This window comes from Homalodisca vitripennis, chromosome 2 (genome assembly GCF_021130785.1).
Source record: "Homalodisca vitripennis isolate AUS2020 chromosome 2, UT_GWSS_2.1, whole genome shotgun sequence".
Classification (NCBI taxonomy): Eukaryota; Metazoa; Arthropoda; class Insecta; order Hemiptera; family Cicadellidae; genus Homalodisca; species Homalodisca vitripennis.
In genome coordinates, this window is record NC_060208.1 from 64,321,873 (window position 1) to 64,334,748 (window position 12,876).

Sequence of the window (12,876 nt, forward strand, 5' to 3'; positions counted from 1 at the left end):
ACTATATCTTTCATTACGTTCTAGTGAGTTCTCAATACGCCTTTGCATTGGTTTATTTAATGGTAATTTGCTATAGTAATATAATAGAATTTAAATTTGTTGTGTTATAAATCAAATTTTGAAAAGAAATATAAACCTTCATTCATTTTTTTAAATTGATGGGCTGAATGTTTCTGTTTGTATCTATCTACAAAACACGCAATTAAATTTAAACGAAATTAATTTCAATTAAATTTTATACTCAGTTAACAAAGCAATTAGCATCGCATCTACTTCACACATTGGATATTCATTAATAAAGCCAACCCATAAGGTCGACTTACTCATGAATGACCGACGCTGCTTTTAACTACCTGCTATTAATAATTAGTTATTAATTTTAATTGAAGCATAGCATCGGATAATTAACTCTAAGTTCTATGATTTATAAATAAGTATATTCAAGTAATGAAAATAGTATGCCACATTCTGTATGATATTATTAACTCAAACACAACGCTTTAAGTTCCTAATAAAAGCAATTATAAGAATAAGAAGTTAGAGGAATTTTCATTTTTGTGAAAACCCAACTCATTCAAGTGTTTCTCGTTTAGTGTACCGGTATATAGCTTCTCTGAATCATCGTAAATATTCATAAATATCTAAATATTTAGTCGTGAATCAAAATGTTTTGTTTGTGTATCTGGGTGTAAGTAGATGTGATTCTATAAATATTGTTTAGCTTTATACCTATACACTAGTTTACCTTCGAAGTATATCGCAAGAGTTTTATGTTAAGGATGTAAAGTTACAGACGCATGTGAGAGGGTAACAGGAAGCGGTGGATTACTCACGTAACTCTCTACTATCATGAGATATTAATTAATTCTATCCGAGACACCCTGCTACTAGTGAACGGAGAAATCTCATTACATAAATAATAGAGTTGAAGGTTCAAATTTCTGTACAACATTCTTTTCCAATTATAAGTGATAATCATCAAAACAAAAGTAGTTTAACAACTAATTAAATATAGTTGTATAATAAATCAAATCTAATCAACGAAGTATTTTTCCTCATTTATTTTTATGTAACAAATCTGTTAACTGAAACTTAATTCATGTGTTGAAACCATGGTCTGAATTTTAAATGTATGTAATAAAATGTTGAGATGTAATAAAAATTATACAATTAATCTATTACGATATTATTAGTGGAAAGCTATATTAAATATATTACAACATGATCAATTAATGGAATCTCTTCCATGCAAAGTAAAAATACAAGTTCCTTCTGAGTTCATAATTCAGTATTGGAAACTATAGTAGACGTTTGAGACACCCATTACTTTAAAAGGGAATAAATCACCTGTTTGCTAAGATGTAATACGGGAGCTTTGGATTTTTTTGGGTGTGCATCTTATCTCCTTCGAATATTTTTTTTGCTTTTTTTCAAATTTCGACTAGGAAAACTTTAAACAGCTTGCAGTTGTTGGGATTCGGACTGCATATTCGAATTTTGAGGTTATTTACGTCCTAATTGGAGGTAAGTGACTAAACCTAAAATATAATTTAAAAATATAGAACCTATTTAATATAATAGTTTAAAACCTTTAAAACTAGCTTAAATAACGGCAAAATGTTTTGTACCGAGTTTTGATACATTTATTTTTTTTAACAGACAACAAAGTATTGACGCATTGTTTCATACTTTCACCAATACTTAAGTTCTTCAAGTTTTTAAAATTAATTAGAAACTATTGGAAAACCTCGGATTACAAATTTTTAAGAATCATTCTCAATAATAAATAAAATTCAGTTTCGTTTCCAGTCCCATTTGTCAACACCGTCCTGTTAACAGATTATGTGTTGGCTGCCTTGTGGTCTTCGGAAGGCCATTGATGGTGTAAATCATCCTACTTTGTTAATTTAATTGGATCATTAAGCTATCAGAGGAGTTACTCTTAATTGATTTATTAGCTTTATGTGGGATCGCAGCCTACCTGGCTGTAGAGATAGTTCACAATAATGTTGGATCTTTCCATGAATAATAATGTATCTATTCCCTTACCGCTACCGCTATTCAGATGCAGGCGTACCCCTAGGGTACGTTTTAACCACCATGTTGTTTCTAATTGTTATAAATGACAAATAAGCAATGCAATGGCAAATTAATTCTCTATACAGTTATGATAAGTATGATTAAATTAGTTACTTACACTTAAAAAATTACACGAAATCATTAATTTGATTTTTAATCCCCAAAACATTCATACTTAATTTTCACTGTATTATATAGTTTATAACTGTTAGAGAATAAATTGAAAAAGTAAATTTCTACCAATTCACAAAATTTTTATATTTTTTATCATAATCTGAGGTGGGATAATGATCATTGGGAAGCTACATTTAGGTAGTGCTGTGCTAATCGTAAATTTAGAGATCTTCCTGATTTAAAACAACTAGTTCAGTGATTATATAGATGAAATGATTCAACCAAACAGATTTTGAAATATTTATTAGATTAAAATGCGTTATTAATCGTCACCTTTGATAAATTTATAAAAACGCATAATGATGCGTATTTAATGTTGGTAACATGTTTAAAGCTAAATACTTTATGCCATATAGCTTGTACCATTGTGTAAAGCCTATAATCCATCTGATTCATTCATCTTGATCTAATGTTGGTCGCTAAGGAAGCGATCAATTGAGCAGGCTGAGGCATACATCACTGAAGTTGGCAGGTGCACCCTTGTTGATACTCCTCTCCCCTTCTTAACCCTCCTGTTACTCTCCTCCACCCACAACCCCTCACCACCTACGTCGCTGTAACTGAGCCCTACAGCAAATTTAGCCTGCGACATCTATTCCCACCCATTATTGGCTTCTTATTAATAACGAGATATTTTTTAATACATTGTTAATTTTGTCCTTAGAATACGTGAAACCATTTCTATTTGTTTTTCTTTTCTTTCATTTCATATTGTAAATATTAGTGGATAACTTACTTGTGAAAATTGTTTTGAACTGTTTTACTATTATATGCGGAATACCTACTGTTTTGAAATGTTGTGGAATGTTGTTAAATAAGTGTTATGTATTTCATTTAATTAAATAGCAACAGATGTTCATTGTTCATTTAGATATTGTGTGATTATTTTAACTTTGTAATAAGATTTAATACTGAACTGATATTTGCCATATACTGGTAACTGGCCAGCATTGTTTCCTAAGTTTATAGGTGTGAATGTACAATAATTGTACAAGTATGTACATAAATAATTGTACAATTGCGTTGATTCAAATAATATTCTGCACATCTGAATTAGGTACAAAATATTAAATATTCTGGCTTCAGATTGATCCACTACAAAGTAATAGAAATATTTTATAATATTTACACCAATATTTGTAAAATTGAAAGAGATAAGGCATTGTTTCGAGTAAAGTTTTTCAGAAAAGTATTACGAACAAAAATGTTTTAAGTTAACAGTATTTAAATAAATTAATGTTTACAAATTTTTAATGCAATTTAGAAGATGTAGATGATTCGGGTCAGTAACAGGTAAGCAATATAGTGGTAAGCTTGCACCAGAGTATCTGGTAGATAGTATCATTTTTGTAAATTGATTAGTGATTGGTTGTATTACCGCCAGGTGGAAGCACCTCTATTGGTTTAGGCCTTCTAGTTTAACCTACACTGGGTGTCAATTAAATCTGGGCAACTCTATGGATGTCCCGGAGCGGCACTCTACTAACCAGAAATGTTGAGATATTGGGGCAAAAGGGTAGATCGGTAAGTCTAAAACACCGAGAAGGATAACTATTGGAATATGTGAAGGACCTGTGTTAAAGACTGATGCTATTCTACACACGAGGTAGTACCTTCCTAATCTAACACCAGGATATCTATCCTGGTGTTAGATGCGTATCTACAGAAAGACATTATGTCCTGAAAATTTGTTTTCTTATTTATATTATAAGTTGGGAACATTAAAAGAGAAATAGAAATTTGAGAGCCGGAGGCGGAGTTATTATTTTTAGATACAGACTCGCATATGCAGATACACTATTTCTATCGTTATTCTTAAAAATCAAGAAGTGGCGTGGTTTAAAATTTTACGGTTAAGGTTATATTAGATCAACGTAAAATCTTTCTCCATATGTTTTACAAATTAATAAGGCTAAGTCACTTAGCAAGAATTGTTATGCAGTATAGATAAATAATTATACTAAAATATTTTCCTATTATTCAAATTATTACGATACGAACCTCAATAAATTGTGAAATAATGGTAGTCACATGTTCGGCTCTAACCGACACATTGAAGATTAAATCTTTGTAATAACTTATGAACCAAAATCTGAAGAATGAACTGTTATTCCACCACAGTACGCGATATTGTAAGGGAACGCAATTTGTGTTTTTTTTTTATTTTTCGCTAAATTTAAGTAGGAAAAAGCTCGATTGATGAAACTCAACTTTTACAACCATAAATTTACTAAGAACCAAACTTGAGTCAAAATAAAAACATAGATATAAATATTTGTGTGTAGACAAGGAAAAGTTACTTACACGTTACAAGGATATGAAAATTAACTTACAGTTAACTACGTAAAAAATTGTTTTAGTTTTTATTTATCGGATATTGATTCCATAATTAAAGAAACAGTGTTTAAGATTTGGTTTGGTATAAAATAATGAATTTAAAGTTTATTTTGTCGTACGTTTCAATCATAGAGATACAACAAAACAATGTTAATCTGTTAGATGAACAAAGGCTTTATGCAAACAGTACACAATTATAAAGTATAAGGATTATGAATAGAATATTACGGCCATTAAAATTTAATTCATGTAAGAAAGTAAAATAGCAATACAAATTTATAAAGGCATAATATGTACATTCCCCGCAACTCGTAATTTCCTTCTTCTCTTCATAATATCAATTTTGAAAATAATGTAACACTAATTAGTATATTTAAGTGGAGCATTTATATTATTTATTGTAGTAAATGTCTTCATGAATAAGAAAGACATAAAATAATGGCAATAAATAATAGATCACAGAAAGCTCTACAATGTTGCAAAACAAGAAAATAGTCCAACCGTCTCAGGAAGAAGTAAAGAAGGACCGGAAATGTCAGGGACGGAAGGTAATAATGGAAAGGAAGAGTCAGAATCAGTCCCTTCTTGATAGTTTCCATCTTGTCAGAGGAGTTAAACTGCTACAGTATTGAAATTGTGGAATTGCATTTACCGACATCAAAAAGGAGGGGTTTATACAGTTCCACCTGTTTTTATGTTCCTTTTTGATGTACTGTATGTCCACATATGTTTTCGAAACCTCTGAACTAAATTGAATGAAACCTCACTTGAACTAAAGAAGGCTGCACCATAATGGTCCCATATTAAGTATAGATTGGATTACTTATCCTATTTTTGAATTCGACAAGTATCTGACCTGGAGAACACTTTGGAAGTTTTATATAAAAACCCATATGGAGAAGCCCGAATGGAAATTACAAGGATGCGGTTTTCTTAACTACGGCTTGCCTCAGAATTAACAGGAAACATAACTTTTCGTACTTGGTTTCGAATAAAGGTCACTTTTAGAGGTAATACATAAAATCCGTCCTAAAGTAACGGGACAGGATTGCATGTGGAGATTGGGATTTTCCAAATCACTATATCAGTTACCCAACAGTTGCTGTGATAAGTTCCTTGTCGAAATTAGGGTACAAAGAATTTCTATAGGAGTCCTTTAAATTACAACATGTGGTAAAGTTACGGAGTGATAATAATAATAATCATAACTTACCTCTCTGATGATAGGAAACTTGGTTTTGGAGGTAATACAAAACACCCTCCTTGTAGGAACGGGTCAAAATAATGTGCGAAGATTAAAATTTACCCAATCGTTATAAGACACATCAGAGTTGTTGTGGAAAGCTTCTTATTCTACATTATGATTAAAGATAATACTTCTGTGGGAGGCCTTAAAATAAAACACCACATAGAGGAACGAGACGGATTAAGATGCCGAAATGTAGATTACTTTGAATGACCATAACTTACCTCACGTATGTTAGGCAGCATATTGTGGTTCATACAAATGCTTGTGGTTTTAGATACTTCACACAAATTTATTAGAAAACTCAAAGATTGGCTAATCACAGTGCAAGATATAAATGAATTGCTATTTGAAATCCAAAGTTGAAAAATTACTTCTACAATTACTGTGATTTTTATAAATTATTCTATACTATTTGTATGTAAGGGTGTGTGTGTGCATGTATTTTTGTGAATATGCAAGTGTAATGTGAATGTATGTGTGTATTGAGAATATGTATGTGTACATGTTCATAGTTGTATTAGTGAATATAAGTATACATATTGATGATATTCTATTGTGAGATTTGTGAAGAAATTCTTGTGCTTGAGTATAGGTCGGATTTTTTATTTATTAATGTTAATATTCTATATATTTACGTTTAGTTAAAGCGGTTAATTTTGTTAACTCAGGATACAACTTTTTTTGCTAGGTCTCTCATATTATATTGTTCAATGAGGCCTACTTATTAAATTATTTATATAATTCATAATAATGTCTTTTATAAGAATTCAAATTTCATATACTATTTTAATTCTTAGGGAGTTGGGTCAATGATACTGGAATATAGAGCCCTGTACTACTTGACGGCAATTTCTTATCCAATAAGTACACGTTATTTCCTCCAATCAGGCTTTGCCTTGGAGGTTTCATTTTCCAAAAACAACCAACAAAAATAATGTTCATTGTATTTTCCTTTTAATTAACTGGTGAGTGTAAAATTAATTGGTCAGCCTGAGCAAATAATTTTTGTTTTGTATATGCTATTTTATGTTTTTTATATATGCTATGTAATGTTTACCTTATTTTGAATTATTGTATTACTGTTGGATTTATTGTAATTATTTGTTGTTATTTGGAAATAAATTTATTATTATTATTATTTATACTAATGGTCCTAGTAAAGTTAGTTGAAGGCAAAGTGGAATTGCTGTTCTAGCAGTGAGACAGGATTGAGTGTGGAGAGAGTGTACTTTATATATCACCATATGTTACCTCACAGTTGTGATAAACGTCCAGAAGCTACATTAGTGATCAAAATAATGGTGTGGAGCAACAGAACAGAATTAGATTCCAAGATATAGCTTTCTTCTGATGATCATAAGCTAACTCACGAATTGAACTCATTATATGCACAGTAACGGTCTGAGTTCGCCCCTGTTGGAGCCAGTGTCGAAGGAAGAGAATGGTGAGCGATGAAAGGAATTTTCAAATCACCTTTTGATAACTCACAGTTGCTGTAGGAGGGTTACATCAGGATTCTACATGACGTTCCTCTAGGAAACCTTTAAATCATAACACGGAACATCGAGATATTTTTTAACTATCATAAATTAACTATCCAGTGAAATACACTGTTCATTCATAATAATCGTTTAAGCGACTACTAATCTGTTGGAAGCAATGTGGAATCTGTCTAAGAATAATAAGATAGAAGAGAATCCAGAAAGTAATGCTTTTCAAGTAGACATACCTTACTCCACAAACACCTGAGAAATACTAAGTATATCAGGATACACTTCCTCCAAGAGGGCTTTGCAACAAGGCAAAGAGTAACGAGATGGAATACGTTGTCTAGATATAATTTTCCAGCTATCATTTTTATTTACCTCATGGATATCAAAACATATTTCAGTTCAACAGTACGGAATAAATTAATGTTCTAGGCCTTAGTTAAATTATGGTCCCATTATGAATGGCCAGATCCTCATACAGTATAACATTTCTACTGAATGGAATTACCAAATATTAAGTCTGAACACTTCATCTGTATTCATTACAGGAGAGAATACACATTAGTCAATAAAATAAAAAAAATTAACAATTTAAAGAATCTGTTAACATTTGTTATTTATGAAATTTTTATAATTTGTTTTATGTCATACTTCATTGTCGTAGGTAACTAAACCATTCAGGTTACATACAATGTTACTATATAAAATAAGTTATTTGTGAAAAATATTTAGTATCGGTATATTTAGGAACATGAGATTTGAAAAACGATGAAAATCATTGAGATTCTGGAGAGGTATGCGCCGGAAGTCAAGGGGTAAGATAATGAGGCACTTCCGATGCAGACGAAATCAGATGACGCACCAAACCTGATGACGTCCTGGTCAGGGGTTTGTTATTTCTCTCATAATGTTCAAACAGTATTAAGGCTTAATCATATTATATTAACATTTTGTTAGGTTGCTCATTAAAGTGATAATGATTTTTTTTATTTACATTGATTAAAAACTATAATTTTTCATAAAAGTATTTAATATCGTACAAGACTTTAGATTAAATAGAGGTTGTGGAAAGTTCAGAAACGTATATAGTAATACCGCAATTACTATATAAACAGAAGTAAACTTTATATCTGTTAAATTTTTCTCATGATTTAAATTTGCTTATAAGTATAGAAATACCACAAAGCTTTAATAAGATTTTCAGGCTTGCTAAACCAATAACTAGAATAAACCAATATCATACACGTTTATTTGCGATAAATCGCTGAATAAATCGTAAATTTAATATGTTTAGAAATTGTTGTTATGCTAAGTAACTTTTATAAAAACACGTTTTGAGATGTATCTTAAGATGTTGCAATAAGTTTTTGTTTGAGTATTATTTAGTTACAATATTATAGAAAATCGTTTACAAACACAGGAAAATACTTTTGATCATCCTAAATGATAATGATGATTAAGGCGTTTTTGTGAAAAATTAATTTAGTAATCTTTGTTTGTAATAAAGTTACTGAAACACTATGATTGCAAGGCTCTATGAGACTAGAATTAATAAAGATGAAAAGAAAACAACATGATGTTTATTTTCATCTATACTTTTCAAATAAATTCAGAATTATTTTGGATTTTGACATAATCATTTTCAAGAACTTTAAGGCCCAAGCCAAAACTTTAAACAATCTACCAATTTTCAAATGTTAACCTTTAGCACATTGTACGCAAATGTTGAGCTTATCTCCAGTTCAAATACCTCTTAGCGCAGCGTCTGAAATCTGTCGCTGTTACAGACATAGCTCTTGGAATCTGGAGTCATGTTGAAAAGATCCAAAAAAGTCGGCGACGAAAAAGCTCGAAACGAATAAGCCAGATACCGTCTGCGAATATGAGACTGGGCTGTTAAAATATCTATAATTTAAAACTGCTTTATAAGAACTGTCAAACCCAACATTGTTTTCACTAAACAAACGTTTTATGGGGTCCTATAACCTAAATGTTTATGGGACCAATTATCATCAAGTTCATTGGGGTGGAGCACAAATACCATGACTTTATTTAGTGGGTGAAATCGACACATAATTTTGACAACCCAACATTTTGGCATTCAATAGTAGCATAACAGCCATACAGAGATTTTACGCACATGAAAACTAGATAAATAATGATGAAAAAATGTAAAACACTTCCTCTGTGAACAGACATTATATTTCGCCTATATAGTTAGCCTCTTACTACAGTGCCTAATATTGAAATTTAGTTTACAATACACTTTTTAGTATATTATAAAAATAATACAAAATGACCATCTATAATTTACTAAGAAATACCATTATTAATAAATTGATAGTGAGCCCTCGAACTTTGAAGAACATATATTATGTATATCATTAATGGTAAGTTGGTCGTTGCTCCTTACAAACAATCGTCAAGTACGCCTTGATTAATTCCCCCGGTTCAGACAGCACCAATGTTTCAGGAGATTAGGCTAATTGTTCGGATAATTAGAGCTAAAAGAGAAAGTGAGAGCAGAGGCAGGATATATACACACATGGTTGTCAACTTTAATGCAGTCACTGAATTAGATACTTGAAACGACTTATTAGACAGAGTTATTTATGCGTTGAGTTTATATGCTGAATATAATGGTTACAAATGTGATTTAGCTCTATATACTCGCATATATGTGTTGCGTAATATTTAAGGTGTTAAAAGTCATTGTTTAGATCAATTTTATTTATAGTCGTATTCTCGATCTAATTAATTACAGAATTTACCTATTCAACTTGTAAGAAAATTATTTTTTTTTTAATTACTAGATATAAATAACCATGTTTAATATTAAATTGTATCAAATTTCAGTCGCATAGTATTATTAATTTTAGGTTTATTTAACATTTGATGTCACCTTAAAAACTTGTGTAGTATATAGAAATTGACTCTTTCGTTTTCTGAAAATAAAACTTGTTGCTTTTAAGATGCTTGATTTATTTTAGCGTTTTAAGTCTGTTTATTTTATTCTAAGCATTTTATCATTTTTTAATATTAGTGAATAATTTTTGGTACTCTTTCGTAATTAGAAATACAGATAAACATTTTCAGGGACTAAACTCAGTAAATATGCTGTTTTATAGGAGAACGTGTCAATACTTAGTGGGACATTGGTTTCATCAAGGCAATACATTTTGAATTGTTCCGTACTGTTGTTACATGATATGTCAAACCGTCCTTAATGGATCAGCACTTATACCCTGACAAAGTGAACGAATTTCTATTCCATTTCTGAGATTAGAGGCCATTTGAGAAATTTTAGTATCTGCATTCCTTACTGTCTCTCTGCAAATATTAAATATATTCCACACGAACTACAACAGAACTAAAGTGCAATCTCAAAATATTATTTATGTAATAAAATAAGTACGTTATCCTTTCTCCTTATTGTATACTGGATCCAATTTACCTAAATCTCACAAAACACAAGATACAACTTAACATTCGAAATCAGCCCAAGAGAAATATTTCTTAAAATTCCCGATTTAATGATTATAACAGCTAGAGAAATCTATCTCGTTGCTCTTTGTCATGTTTCAAATGCCTCCTAGAATGGTATTGATATAAGAAGAAATATTTCCCTATTTACTGTGGGATGATCTAAGTTTAGTTAACAAAATTGCTTTCTAACCTGGTTATTTATTGTATAATATTTAAGCTGTTTAAAAAGTCTAAGGTTTAATTTCATTGCTTTGATCAATTTTGTTTATATTCGTGTTCCATGTATAATAATCGGTAAACTGGTTGCACTGAACTGTAGGCGATGGCATAACATTTTAATGGTCTAAGATTGATATGATGAGTATAAAAAATATTATATTCACTAAGGTCTTTGCTGTAATGTAGTAGTTGAAAGATTGTAGCTTATGACGTATCATTCCTTCAGGTAATGTTTAAAATGATTCCTAGAGAAACGTCATTAGGAAACCTGATGTGACCTGAGAAGATTCCTGCAAAACCCTGAATCATAATAAAATATTAATTTTAAAAATCTTAGTCTCAGCACTTAACCCTCTGATTCCTCCCGACGGATTCGACATTGGCTCTAAAAGTGAAAACACACACACTGACTGTTACTCTGAAAAAAGATAGTTTACCTAGCATTTTTGAGGAAGTATATTTATTTGTTCTCATTGGAAGTAAACTATATATTGGCAACTTATTCTGTCTTCTTGCTTTATATCATGTTTCAAAGGAATAAACCATTATTTGAATCCATAATGTTGACAGGAAAGCTTCTCACAACGATTCTGAAGTAAAATTTTGAGATTTAAAAAAGTATAATTTTCGCACTCAATCCTGCCTCATTGCTCGAACAGCAATTCCATATTGCCTCAAATTTACTTTAATAGGACCATTATTATGAACAACGATATGTTTCAACACATATGTGAGATAAGTTATTGTCATTCAAAGAAAACTAGATCTCGGCATCTTAATCCGTCTTGTTCCTCCATGTCATGTTTTATTTGAAGGACTCCTACAAACAAGGCAGCTTCTCACAACGACTCAGAAGTAACATACGATGATTCAAAAAAGTAAACTTTTCACACTTCTTTATGCTTATAGCCGAATATTGAAAGTGATGTTTCCTGGTTTTTCTGAGGTAATAAGTGTAAAGAAATGAATCTACGCAGTTTGCTTTGTCTAGGTTGTCAATTTGTTTTGTAATTAAACGTTCCAAAATAATTTTCTTGTCAGATATTTGTTTAATCCTTAAAAACATTATATAAGCACTATAAAGCAGCCCTTTTTCCTTTGAAAACAGATCCATTAAAATTGCTCCTGTAGTTTTGGAAAAATCTATGGACGTAACATGAAAAATAGAAACGTCATATTACGGCGTCATGTTCGTTGTAACATGACGAAATTTTTAACCTCCTATTTTGTTAGTTAATAATTGTTAGAATCAACGAACATCCAGATTTTTTTCATTCGGTTTATTAAATTGCTCCGTCTAATAAAATATCCAATAATACATTCCTGTTTATTTATTGGTATGGAAATGTTAATAGTTTCATAAACTGCAGGAATGAGAGTCAATCTAAGCTTCTGCTGAGAAAATATTTATAGAGAAACCTTTATTAAGCCAACCGGAAATGAAAGTTCCAGACGAGGACTCAGTTATTGTTTTTATAATGTAATCTACTTCCGCTGAAACTACCACGCTATTTTACTGCATAATGAAATATTCGTGAAATGCACCTGTTCGATATGTAGAAGCCCCGCTTTACTTAATCTTAGATATTTTTCGTACTGCTGTATGGGAAACACATTAGTACAGATATAGTGAACAACATTCATAATTATTTATAAATTTGCAGAAGTAGAAAAACGTTGTGTGAACTTAAGTATTAACTTAACCATACCAGTTTGAACATTCGTTACATCTCATCAATTATTTAGTACTTAAAGTTCAAAATGTTATCTTATGAAGTAACTCTATGATTATAAATATCTATATAGGATTCCTTAGTGTAACGTTACGAGCTTTCCAGAAAT